Source organism: Notamacropus eugenii, chromosome 4, assembly GCF_028372415.1.
Source record: "Notamacropus eugenii isolate mMacEug1 chromosome 4, mMacEug1.pri_v2, whole genome shotgun sequence".
In the NCBI taxonomy this organism is placed as follows: Eukaryota; Metazoa; Chordata; class Mammalia; order Diprotodontia; family Macropodidae; genus Notamacropus; species Notamacropus eugenii.
The window spans coordinates 286948569-286960770 of record NC_092875.1 but is presented as its reverse complement, the minus strand read 5'-3'; the positions used below and the strand labels follow the sequence as shown (position 1 = coordinate 286960770).

The window sequence follows — 12202 nt, the reverse complement described above, 5'->3', positions numbered from 1 at the left end:
GAAACATATTGTAGACACATTTCTATATGCTGCTGTAGCAATGGATTTGCACTTAGAGAAGCTGGATTCAAATCCCACCTGTGCCAAGGTCACTTGGGTGACCTTGGGCAAATCACTTAAACTTTCTGGGTTGGTTTGGACCAGATGGTCTCTGAGGTTCTTTCCAGCTGTAAATCTATGATTGTAAGACAGATAAAACACAGTACACTTGAGGGCTGCTAGCACAGGTTCACTCTTGATTTGGTCAGACAGGAAAGACACTAAAAAGGGGTTAATAATCCTACTTTATTCTAGTCTAGTTCTCTCAGAAAAGGTTGCTGATAGTGAGAGCACAGACTCCTACAGCATTTTTGAATCACCCTTCTTACAGGGGCTTGGGGTGGGGGGGTGAGCAACTACCCTACATCTCCATGGGGCCAATCGAGACAGGCACAACTTGTGCTTCTTCTAAATTCCCAAGCCTCAATGGGCTCCAGTTGAGGCAAACAGATTCCCCCCAAGCCTTGATGGGGGCTGATCAAGGCACACCCAGCATTCTAGCTTGTGCATTCAACCCTAAGGTTCCCTCCAAGTCTCAATGGGGGCCAGCTGAGGCACACACAGCATTTGTACATTCAACCCTAAGGGTTCCCCATTCATTGTCTAGTGACCACCTGTGTTACAGACCAACAGACAAAGAAGGCACATTGCCAGCAACAGCCTCACAAGTTTACATCACCTCGTCTCTGTATCTCACTGCGCAGCTGCAGTGGATGTTTGTTATTTACCACTACATAACTATGCGCAACTGTGATGGAAAGATTTTGAACTATAACTGTGGGAACTCATATCCAGTACCTGGGAACCAAAGATTGTTATAGCTATGGACCCTAGGAAACTGAACTCTGAGAAATAAGAACAAAAATTCACTTTACCACACTAAAAGCCACCTTACTTACACTAAAATTCACCTTACATACAATGATCTTATGAACTATGCTCCCATAGTTTCCCTGGGCAGAGGAACCAGCAAATGCTACAAAAAGACGTGGAGAACTAGAAGGGGGTAACATGGAGAATGCAACACTGGGCAGAATGGCAGAAAAGAGGGCTGGTGCCATCTTCTTGGAGAAGGAATACAGCCCAGGTTGGGCAAGGAGCTGAGGCTGGAAGCAGAAGGTCCACGGAGTGATGATCCATTCCTCCGTGGAGAGTTGAGGAGAACAACACATAGATCCATGAGCTCCTTGGGTCCACATTCTCTGTTGATGCTGTCTAAATGAGTCATCTGGGTTTCTTGGTTATTTATATCACTAATGCTGCAGAATCGATTCAGTCCCCAGAGTGTTCTTGGACAGAGTCTTACAGTGGTAATAGCAATGCTAAGGAGGTTTTTCCTCATCAATAAAGTTCTGAGATTTGCCCCAAGAACTCCAACATCCCTTCCAGCTCAAGTCCAAAATTTTGTTTCCAGAATTTTATACCTTGTGGATGCAGGGCAGGAAGGCAACAAGTCAACAAGCTCTTACCATGTATTTATGTTGTGCTAAGTGCTGGGGATACAAATAGAAGAAAAAAAAGACAGCTTCTGTCCTAAAGGAGTTCACATTCTAATGGAGGAAGACCATACATAAAAGGGAGCTGAAAAGAGGAGGAGGAAAGTATCTCAAGGAACAATTTAATACACTTTATTTCATTTTCATTTAATTCAACAAACATATATTAATTATCCATATCTTTAAGGAATAATGTTTAACATTGTGGATACAAAGCCAAAAAAATCAAGAAAATAAGTTGCCCTGAAGTTTATATTCTGCTAAGTAAAGGTTATTAATTTTGTGTGTGTGTGTGCAGGGCCTTTTGGACATTCAGGTGAAGGGTATGAACCCCTTCTCAGAATAATGTTTTTAAATAGTTATGGGCAGGGCACAGACACAGATGTGGGGGCAGACACCCAGGCAAGTGGGCCCAGGTGGGTAAAGATCTCCTTTCTCCAACGTTTCAAGCCAAGCCTCCTATCAGCACAATGTGGCTGTGCGTTGTTCTGCTTTCACTTGGAGTGGTTTTTTGGGGGCAGGGAGGCTGGGAGGAGGAGCAGAGAAAGAGAAGAGAGACCAAGAGAGAGAGACAGAGACAGCATAGTACTGTACAGTAAAGTTATCATAGGGGCTTTTGGGAATGTGGATTTCTTTCAGAATTCTTTACATAAAGTCAGATTTGCATGATGAGAATTTATGTAAAGAGAGAACTGTCTGTAATTAAAGGAAATGATAAGTTTCAGTTAGAGGCTGGAGAAATAAAGAAAAAAGAAAGGAGAAAAAGAGAAAGAGAAAGAGAACAAAAAGAAGAAACATGTATTTTCCCTATCCATGTTCACAGATGCCCCCTGAAATTTATCCACAGACCCCCAAATGGAACCTAAGGTTAAAAACCCCTATACAAAGGAATACAACATACATGAAGATAAGAGAACACAAGATAATTTGAGGAAGAAAAAAAAGACACCAAGCCATTTTTGGAGGAAGAGGAAAGGTTTTGCAAGGCCAGCAACACCTAAGCTGAAACTTGAAGAAAGATAAAGTTTTGAAGAGGCAGAGATAGGAAAGCTATGCAACATTTCAACCAGAGGAAAGCTTCAAAAGCATTCTGGGAATAGGAAGTAGGTTTGATTTTTCTAGATCAGAAAGTACATAAAGGAAAGCAATACGGAATAAGTCTGAAAAAGTAGACTGAAAAGACCCTTGACAGGCCTTAACAAAGGGAGTTTGTTTTTTCATCAGACACCAATTTGGGGACTGGGTGGAGGATGGATTAGAGAGGGAAGCAACTATATAGAGGAAAACCAATATGAAATGGATTGCAGTGGTCCAGCTGAAAAGTCATGGGGGTCTAGACTAGGAGGAGTGTGATATGAGTGAGGAGAAAGGAGTGAAAGAGAAAGCAATGATGTGGAGATGGAATTGAGAATACTTGTAACTGATTAGATGGGGGTGGCAGGGAGGGAAAATGATGAGTAAAAGATAACTTCCAATGAGCACCCCTTCAAATTCCACATCATATAGGTGACTCTTATTTGATCTTCCCTAACCCTGGGATGCAGATGCTATTATTATCCCTATTTTACAGTTGAGGAAATTGAGGTAAACAGGTTAAGTGACTTCCCTAGGGCTACATGGCCAGTAAGTGCCTGAGGTCAAATTTGAACTTAGGACTTCCCATGGTATCTTCATCAGAAAGAAAGAAATTGGAAAGAGAGATGGGGTTAGGGAGAGAAGATAATGAATTCTGTTTGATCATTTTGAATTTGAGATGCCTACAGTTGGAGACGAATGAATGAAAAAGCATGTATTAGTCCTTATTATGTGCCACGTACAGTGCTAAGTGCAAAAGAAAGTCCCTACCCTTAAGGACCTTATAACGTACTGAGAGACATAACATGCAAACAAATATATACCAAGCAAGCTATAGACAGGATAAATAAAAAATAATTAAGAGAGGGAAAGCACTGGAATTAAGAGGTGTTAGGAAAGGTCTTCTGTAGAAGGTGAGATTGTGGGTGAGATTAGTTCGGACTTAAAGGAGGTCAGGTAGGTTTCATCTGGGCTGAGCTGAGGCAGAAGGCAATTAAAGACTGCTTACAAATATAACTAAGATGTGGTCCTTTTCTTTAAGGAAGAAACTTAAGTCTAGAGAATGGATATAACAAACATACAAATAAAGGATCCTACAAAGTTAGCACCCAAAAGACATGCAGGCAACAATTGCAGAGCCCAAGTTCTAGCCTCTGGCTCCAAATTCAAATTCTAATATTTTAACTGTCTAAAGAGAATAAAAAGTCCTTATAAAATCAGCTTAAAGGGATATAGTAGTGAGTGGTAAAAGCTTGGGCAACAGACAACAGCCAACTTGCAGTGCCAGTGGACACGATGTAGAGTCTAACTCAGGGAGCCCTGAGTTAGAATTTTGCCTCAGTCACTTACTAGCTGGTCGAACATGAGTAAGTCACTCTCTATCTCAGGGTCTCAGTTACCTCATCTGAAAATGAGGGGTTTGGACTATTCAGTTCCATTCAATAAACATTTATTAAGTGCCTACTATGTGCCAGGTACTACGTAAAGCACTGGGGGTACAAAAAGAGGCAAAAAGTTCCTTCTCTCAAGGAGATTGCAATCTAGTGGGAGAGACAACATGCAAAGAAATATATACAAGGCAAACTATATACAGGATAAAAAGGAAATAACTAACAGAAGGAAGGCACTGGAATTAAGAAGGGCTGGGGAAGGAAGCCTGTATGGATCCTAGGTGAGAAGCCAAGGGGCCAGGGGTGGGGGAGGGTTGAGGGTTGAGGGGGGAGGTGGGGGGGGAATGAGTGGATGGGAGTTGAAGGAGAGCCTAGATGAATTTTTTTTTCATGATACAAATTTATTTGGATTGTTTGTCTTAGGTATACTGTTGGTGGAACTGTGAATCGGTCTAATCATTCTGGAAAATATCTTAGACTTATTAAACTGTTCATATTCTTTCACCCAGCGATTCCACTGCTTGGCATATACTCCAAGGAAAATAGAAAGATTTCGTATGTCTAAATATTCCCAGCAATACTTTCAGCATTAACAAAGAACTGAAAGGAAAGCAGGTGCCCTTCAATTTGGAAATGACTGCACAAACTGTGATACGAATGTAATGGAATATTATTACATTATAAGACATGAATTTCAACGAACATGGGAAAAATTGTATAAACTGACATTGACCGAAACAAACAGGACAAGGAAGACAACGTTATACTGTGACTCTATAATAATGTAAATTTTTTAAAAAGGAAGCCGACTTCTAAGCAACTCCAATGAAAATCCTGGTCCCAGGGAACAGATCATGGAACATACTTCTTTTCTCTCAAGAGAAGCATAAGACTGCGAGCACAGAAAGTTCCATTCACGTTCGCGATCAATGCATTGTTACTTTGGCTTAACTTTTTTTTCTGTAATAGGGGAGGTGGGTTCGACGCTGGGGTGGAGGGAGTGTGGTAAAACCAAGCCCTTCCAAGCCCTCCCTGGCTGTCCGGACCCATGGGGGTCCATCCTGGGGGCCTCCACGTCCTCCCCGCAGGTGCTCAGGCTTCCTCTCGCTCCATCTAGCTGCAGGATCGCCCGCACCTGGGGCAGGTGTGTGTGTGTGTGTGGCTCCTCAGCGGCAGGATCGCCCGCACCTGGGGCAGGCGGGGGGCCCTCAGCGGCAGGATCGCCCGCACCTGGGGGAGGCGGGGGGCCCCTCAGCGGCAGGATCGCCCGCACCTGGGGCAGGCGGGGGGCCCTCAGCGGCAGGATCGCCCGCACCTGGGGGAGGCGGGGGGCCCCTCAGCGGCAGGATCGCCCGCACCTGGGACAGGTGTGTGTGTGTGGCTCCTCAGCGGCAGGATCGCCCGCACCTGGGGCAGGCGGGGGGCCCTCAGCGGCAGGATCGCCCGCACCTGGGGCAGGCGGGGGGCCCTCCGCGGCAGGATCGCCCGCACCTGGGGGAGGCGGGGGGCCCCTCAGCGGCAGGATCGCCCGCACCTGGGGCAGGCGGGGGGCCCTCAGCGGCAGGATCGCCCGCACCTGGGGGAGGCGGGGGGCCCCTCAGCGGCAGGATCGCCCGCACCTGGGACAGGTGTGTGTGTGTGGCTCCTCAGCGGCAGGATCGCCCGCACCTGGGGCAGGCGGGGGGCCCTCCGCGGCAGGATCGCCCGCACCTGGGGCAGGCGGGGGGCCCTCAGCGGCAGGATCGCCCGCACCTGGGGCAGGCGGGGGGCCCTCAGCGGCAGGATCGCCCGCACCTGGGGCAGGCGGGGGGCCTCCTTTTCAGCGTTCCCGTTTCTCTCCCGTGCCCTCCCCGTCAGCAGTCCTCCGTCTGCCTCTCTCGCGGAGGCTCCGCTAGCTCTAGGTCCGTGAGTCCGCTCTCTCCCGCGGCATCCTCAGGAACACGTTCACCTGCACGAGCGCCGTCGTCCCAGCTTCTCCACGGAGGCGTGGCGGCCCTCGTCCCCCATCTCCCTTCTCTCAAACAGGGAGCGCTGATCTGGAATAGGAGTGCGGCCATCTTCTCCTTCCTCGTCTACGTCAGGTGCCGCAGCCAGCTTTCTCTGCTTCTCTACCTCCTTCTTTCATTTTCTTTGGCCATTACAAACGCAGGTCACTGGATGCCCCGGGGGCACTGACGGCCGGGGTGGGGGTGGGGAGGAGGGCGGGGCAGTCCCGGGAGGGCGGCGCCCCAGCGTCTGCCGACAGGAACACCCCAGAGCCGAGACGCACCGACTCCCGCTTCCACACCTAGAGGAAGTTCAAAATGCGCGCCTCTAGGGCCCTTCCATCTTGGCGCCTGCGCAGAACTAGCGTTCTCAGATTACCCGGGCCTAGCTCCCCTCCCTCACCCAATCCAGCCTAGAGAGAGAAGGAAGGGCTTTTCTGATAGGTGTTTTCGGCCGGAAAAGGCGGAGCCTTATCACCGGAAAGGGTTGGTTCCTGATGACAGCGGCCTTTTATAAGCAGGCGTGCAGGCGTGTCTTCTTTCTTTCTGGCTGCTGAGCCTCTTAAAGTGCCATGGCTGGGCATTTCTGCGGATTGCGGCGTGTAGAGCAGGCTCCCGGGAAGTCTCGGGGGCCCCGGGCCCGCCTATGCTCCTCGGAAGCCTTAGTCCTAAAGTGGGTAACAGCTCGGGACCATTCCTGGCGTGGGTGGCGGCACGAGGGAAGAAGGGCCAAGCTCCGGCCCCGCACTGACCCGCGGGCATCTGCCGCGTGCGGTCGGCGGCCGGGGCGCGGTGTCGCGAAGGGGCCGAGGCTGCTGCCCAGCCCGGGGGCAGCGCGAGGGGCCGGCCCGGGAGGGTGGGCCCGCTGGTGATTTGGATAGATCTTTACGTTTGTTCCCATGAATGTTGTATTCGATTAATTTCCTTAGAATATCCGTGTTTATTTGTTTTATTTTGTACACACGCGTGTTATACATTCCGGGTGTCAGTCCCTCCGCGTGCCCTTTGGTGGGTGTTGGCCGCACCCTCCTTGGTCAGCTGCCCTCAGCCGGGTGCGCCTTGGCATTGAAAGTTCCCGAGTGGGGAGCCTGCTCGAGCAGATGATGCTTGGCGCAAAAATGGTCTCAATTTACGTGTGTGACTTTAAGGAAGAGTTTGTCCTTCAAGGACGTCTGGCCCAGCTGAGAGCTAAGCTTTGCTTTCTTACGTAAGCATACGGCTTGAGCTGGAGCGAGGCCTTGCTTGTGGACGGTATCTTGGTAATGTTGAATTGCCCCACTTCTTCCTGAGACTTGATTTCATTCATTTTGCCTTTACTTAGTAGCCTGTTGTATTGGATGGCACCGATGAAAGACACGGAAAATTACAGTGAAATTCATTTTGATCTAATGCAGTTTGATCAGTAGTGAATACAGAACTAAAAGGTTTTATAGCCGGTGAGCTTTTGATAAAATTGGTTTCCATGTAGTTATTTGCCTTCTACCCTGTGTATGCACGCTGGCTTGATTCTACATCGTGAGTCATTTTTCAGTCACGTCGCAGGTTTTCTTGGTCAGGATACTGGGATGGTTTGTGTTTTCCTTCTCCAGCTCATTTTTCAAATGAAGAAACTGAGGCAGAGAGGGTTAAATGATTTGCCAGGGGTCCCACAGCTACTAAGTGTGAGGCCAGATTTGAACATAGGAAAATGACTGACTGACTCTAGACCTGGCACTCTCTCCCCTACCTGCTCTTGATTCTACATGAACGAACTAATTTTCTTGTGTGAAGATAGGGTGTCCTGATCACCAAGTCATTGCAAGTATTTGCCATCTACAGTTGGTTGTGAGCACTAGTTAGCTCTTAATCCTTATTAGCTTGTGTCATGTATCTTGAACGTTTTCCGACTCCCTAGGTTTTATAAAACATGGGCACAAACAAGTCAATTTCAGGTGTTCAGAATTGAAACATTCCTAATAAGCATAGCATGGTTTTTTCTACCTTGCACATCTTTGAGAGATCAATTCTTGATGTCTTCATAAATCATTTTCAACAGCTGTTTGCTTCTACTTCAGATGATAAATGACTTCTTTCCTTATTTAGGACAGGGAGGACTTGATGAGTTATCTGAGTATGCAGAAAGGCAGCTTAGGACTTATTCTGTTGGGTTTCATCAGAATTTATGCTTGTTAGAAGGTAAACCCTAATGGAACCTTAAATATACAGGACATGACACTGTACCCTTAAATTTGAGGTCTGCAGACCTAATGTTGTATATCTAACCTTTAACTTAACCCATGCCTTTATCCCTGTCAGATATACAGAAAAGCATTAGTTGGGTACTTATTAGGAACATGATATTCTTGAAAAATCAATACTTGGAACAGAGTTCATTTCGTTGGCTCTGTTGCCATTTTTTTTCATGCTTATGGTAGAAAATTACTTTGCATTATAAAATTTAAGAATTCATTTCTGGAACAAATAAGACAGATTCTTTAAGTATTTGTTGGCATGATGATGATGAGTTAAAAAAAAATTGCCGTTTACCCAACTGAGGGCTTCCTTGAAGTAACTTGAAATCTGATGTGCCAAATGATTTCTTTGAGTAAACTTTTATCAATCCAAGAAAATTCAAACTTTAAAGTGGTATATTTCTCTTTCAGGAAATTAAGAAATATTGCCCCGATTCTGAACCCAAAATGCTGAATACTATTAAACCTGTTCAGGTAATTAAAGTTGTGTTTGCCTGTGTGATTGTATAAAACTAAGAATTTTTAATTTCTGGGACAAACAAGACTGACTCTTCATGTACTTGTTGGCATGATGATGATTTTAAAAAATAAAAAAAAGCCGTTTACCCAACTGAGGGCTTCCTTGAAGTAACTTGAAATCTGATGTGCCATGTGATTACTTGAGTACACTTTTATCCATTCAAGAAAATTCAAACTTTGAAATCTTATTTTTTTTCTTTAAGGAAATGAAGAGATCTTGCCCAGGATTTGAACCCAAAATGCTGGCTTTACTATTAAACCCCTATTCAGGTAATTAAAATTGTGTTTACCTCTATGTATAGAAAACTTGGAGGTCTGCCCTGTGCTCCTTTGGCTCCATTTGGGTGAACTAATCCCATTTTCCAGTACCACAGTAAGATGAGGAAGGGTGGCAACTATAATTCAAACACTGTTTAGCAGCCTGGGGGAGAGGCTTACACAAGATTGTTCAACCTCCCAAATTCATGACTTGGGCCACAGTTGTGTTTGCCTGTATGTTTGTATAAAACTAAGAATTTTCCATTTCTGGGACAAATAAGACTGATTCTTCAGGTAATTTGTTGGCATAATGATGATTTTAAAAAATAAAAAAAAAGCGGTTTACCCAACTGAGGGCTTCCTTGAAGTAACTTGAAATCTGATGTGCCATGTGATTACTTTGAGTAAACTTTTATCAATCCAAGAAAATTCAAGCTTTAAAGTAGTGTATTTCTCTTTTAGGAAATTAAGAAATCTTGCCCAGGATTTGAACCCAAAACGCTGAATACTGTTAAACCTGTTCAGGTAATTAAAGAAATGTTTGCATTTGCCTGTATAAAACTTAAGAATTTTTCATTTCTGGAACAAATAAGACTAACTTCGTGTATTTGTTGGCATAATGATGATTTTAAAAAATAAAAAAAAGCCGTTTACCCAACTGAGGGCTTCCTTGAAGTAACTTGAAATCTGATGTGCCATATGATTACTTTGAATAAACTTTTATCTATTCAAGAAAATTCAAACTTTGAAATCATATTTTTTTCGTAAAGGAAATGAAGAGATCTTGCCCAGGATTTGAAGCCAAAATGCTGAATTTACTATTAAATCAGTTGAGGGAATTTTAGTTGTGTTGGGCGTTTGACTGCATGTTTTCATATCTCAAATACTTAGAATTTTGTTTTGTTGACTAAGCCCAAAATCCCGCAGAAATTTTTTCTTAATTTGAGACAACTTATACAGTAGCCAGAAGGTAGGAAGCACGCTTAAGTCTATGTACTAACAAATAGTATACATTTTATTATTGCATATGCAGAATTTGAGTTGGAAAGGACTAAAGTGTCCAACCCATACCTAACCACAAGGGCTTCTACATGAGGGAGATCCCTACTACCTCAGGCAGCCCATTCGCATTATAGATAGCTTTTAATTGTTAGGAAAGTTTTACTGACATGAAGCAATATATAGATGATACAGGAGAAGTTTGAATCTCACCTAGTGCCTGTGTGACATTAGGAGGTCACTTAACTTATCTGGGCCTCATCTGTAAAATGAGAGTCAGACTAAATGACTTGGGTCTGTTGCTGCACTTGATCTATGACATGCAGGCACATGTCAATAGTCTTCAAATACTTTGCCACAATTCATTTAGATCTGGAAGAGATTTTAACTAATCTAGTCCAAACCCCACCAGCATCCCTTTTTTTGTGTCTTAAAAATATTGAGACTGAAACCCAGAGATATCAAGTCTGTACACGCAGTAGATTAATGGAGCTTGAGAGTTTTGAATATCATAGTCAATACTATATAGCATACCCTTGAAGACAGTTAATGTCTTCAAGAGCCTTTTGAGCTAAATATGCTCATTTGATTCAACTTAATCCTTGGGTTATTACAATGCTTGTCAAGTCTTTTCCTACCACCAGTCATCTCTTTCAAAGTGCCCAAAGTGATCTCAAGGTACAGATCTCTCATTTTAAGAATTGATGTAATAACTTTGGAAATGGGTCTTATATAAAGGAGCTAGAACATGCAAAATTTATAAGTAAATCTACTTGGGCTTCTAGGTGAAAAGCATTCAAACTTTCTGAATATATGAAAACATCTGTATTTTCTGAAAATGTGAAAATGCTTTTTAAAAAGAAATTAGACTGAAGTGTTAGCCAAAACAGTATAGGTAGCAGATACTGCTACCATCTTTAGGCAGCTTCTTATCATTTAATACCTGGACTATTCCATTGTTCCCGAACTTCCTTGGCTTTGTTGGGGTTTCAGAGCTTGGCACCTTGCTCTCCCTTCTGTGTACTCTAATCCAGCAACACCTTCGTTCTTTGTGTCCCTCAAATAAGCTGCTCCATCATTTTCACTGGCTATTCCCTGTTAATGTATCTTATGTCCCTGCTTTAACATAGTAATTGACATGCCTTCCTTTTAGTTTGAAATTGCTTTGTTGAATCTTTTGACAACTTTATTTTAAAATTAAAAAAATGTTTTTACAGAATTCATTGTCAATTTAATGTTTCCTCCACACTTTTTCAGCTTTTGATGAAGATGTGTAGCAGCAGCAGTGATACAATGGGAAATAGACCAAGAAACTAGTTTCCACTGGAATGACAATGTAGATTTGCCACCTCATTATCTTCAATCATCTACACCATTGTTGTCCTTCATTCATGTCCAATTCTTCATGACTCCGTGGGACCATCATGTGCTAGGCCCTTCTGTCCACTATCTACTTAAGTCTGTCCAAGGTCGTGGTTGTTGTTTTCATACTATCCATCTCATCCTCTGCCATCACTGTCTCCTTTTGCCTTTAATGTTAAAATTCAAGACAACTTTTACGCTCTCCTCTTTCACCCTCATCAAGAGGCTTCTTAATTCTTAACTTTCTGCCGTCAGTGGTATTGTCTGCATATCTGAGATAATTGATCTCCCTGTGATCTTAATTCTGGATTTTGATTTGTCCATTCTGGCATTTTGCTTGATGTACTCTGCATGTAAGTTAAATAAAGTGACAATATGCAGCCTTGTTGTACTCCTTTGGCACTCTTAAAACCAAACAGTTATCCCATGTTTGGTTGGTACTGTTCTTGACCCATATACAGATTCCTCAGGAGGACAGATGAGATAATCTGGTACTCCCATTTCTTTCAGGACTTGCCATATGCTATTATCCATCCACACAAAGGCTTAGTCATTGAAGTGGGAGTAGATGTTTTGCTGAAACTCTTGTTTTCTCCATAATCTAGGGAATGTTAACAATTTGATATCTGTCTAGTTCCTCAGCCTCTTTAGAAACTAGCCTGCCCGGGAAAGAACTGATGAATAGAGCAATTATAGATTCATATACCTGTTTATAACTAATGGTAGCTCTCTGGGTGGGGAAGGAAATTTACGAAATAGTTCTGTTTGTGTATTTAAAAGGAATAGCAAGTTGTACGTGTACATTGGGAATTTGTGGTTTCATGGGCAATCATCTTATTATGTTAGGA

General features: G+C 43.9%; 1 long non-coding RNA gene across 1 annotated transcript; it reads left to right on the top strand.

Moving 5' to 3' along the window:
* Nucleotides 1–6489: 6489 nt before the first annotated feature.
* LOC140501307 (uncharacterized) lies at nucleotides 6490–11734 on the top strand. The gene is made up of 5 exons (XR_011966128.1): nucleotides 6490–6658; nucleotides 8628–8690; nucleotides 8939–9005; nucleotides 9456–9518; nucleotides 11250–11734. It is a non-coding gene; the product is annotated as an uncharacterized lncRNA (long non-coding RNA).
* Nucleotides 11735–12202: the final 468 nt, after the last annotated feature.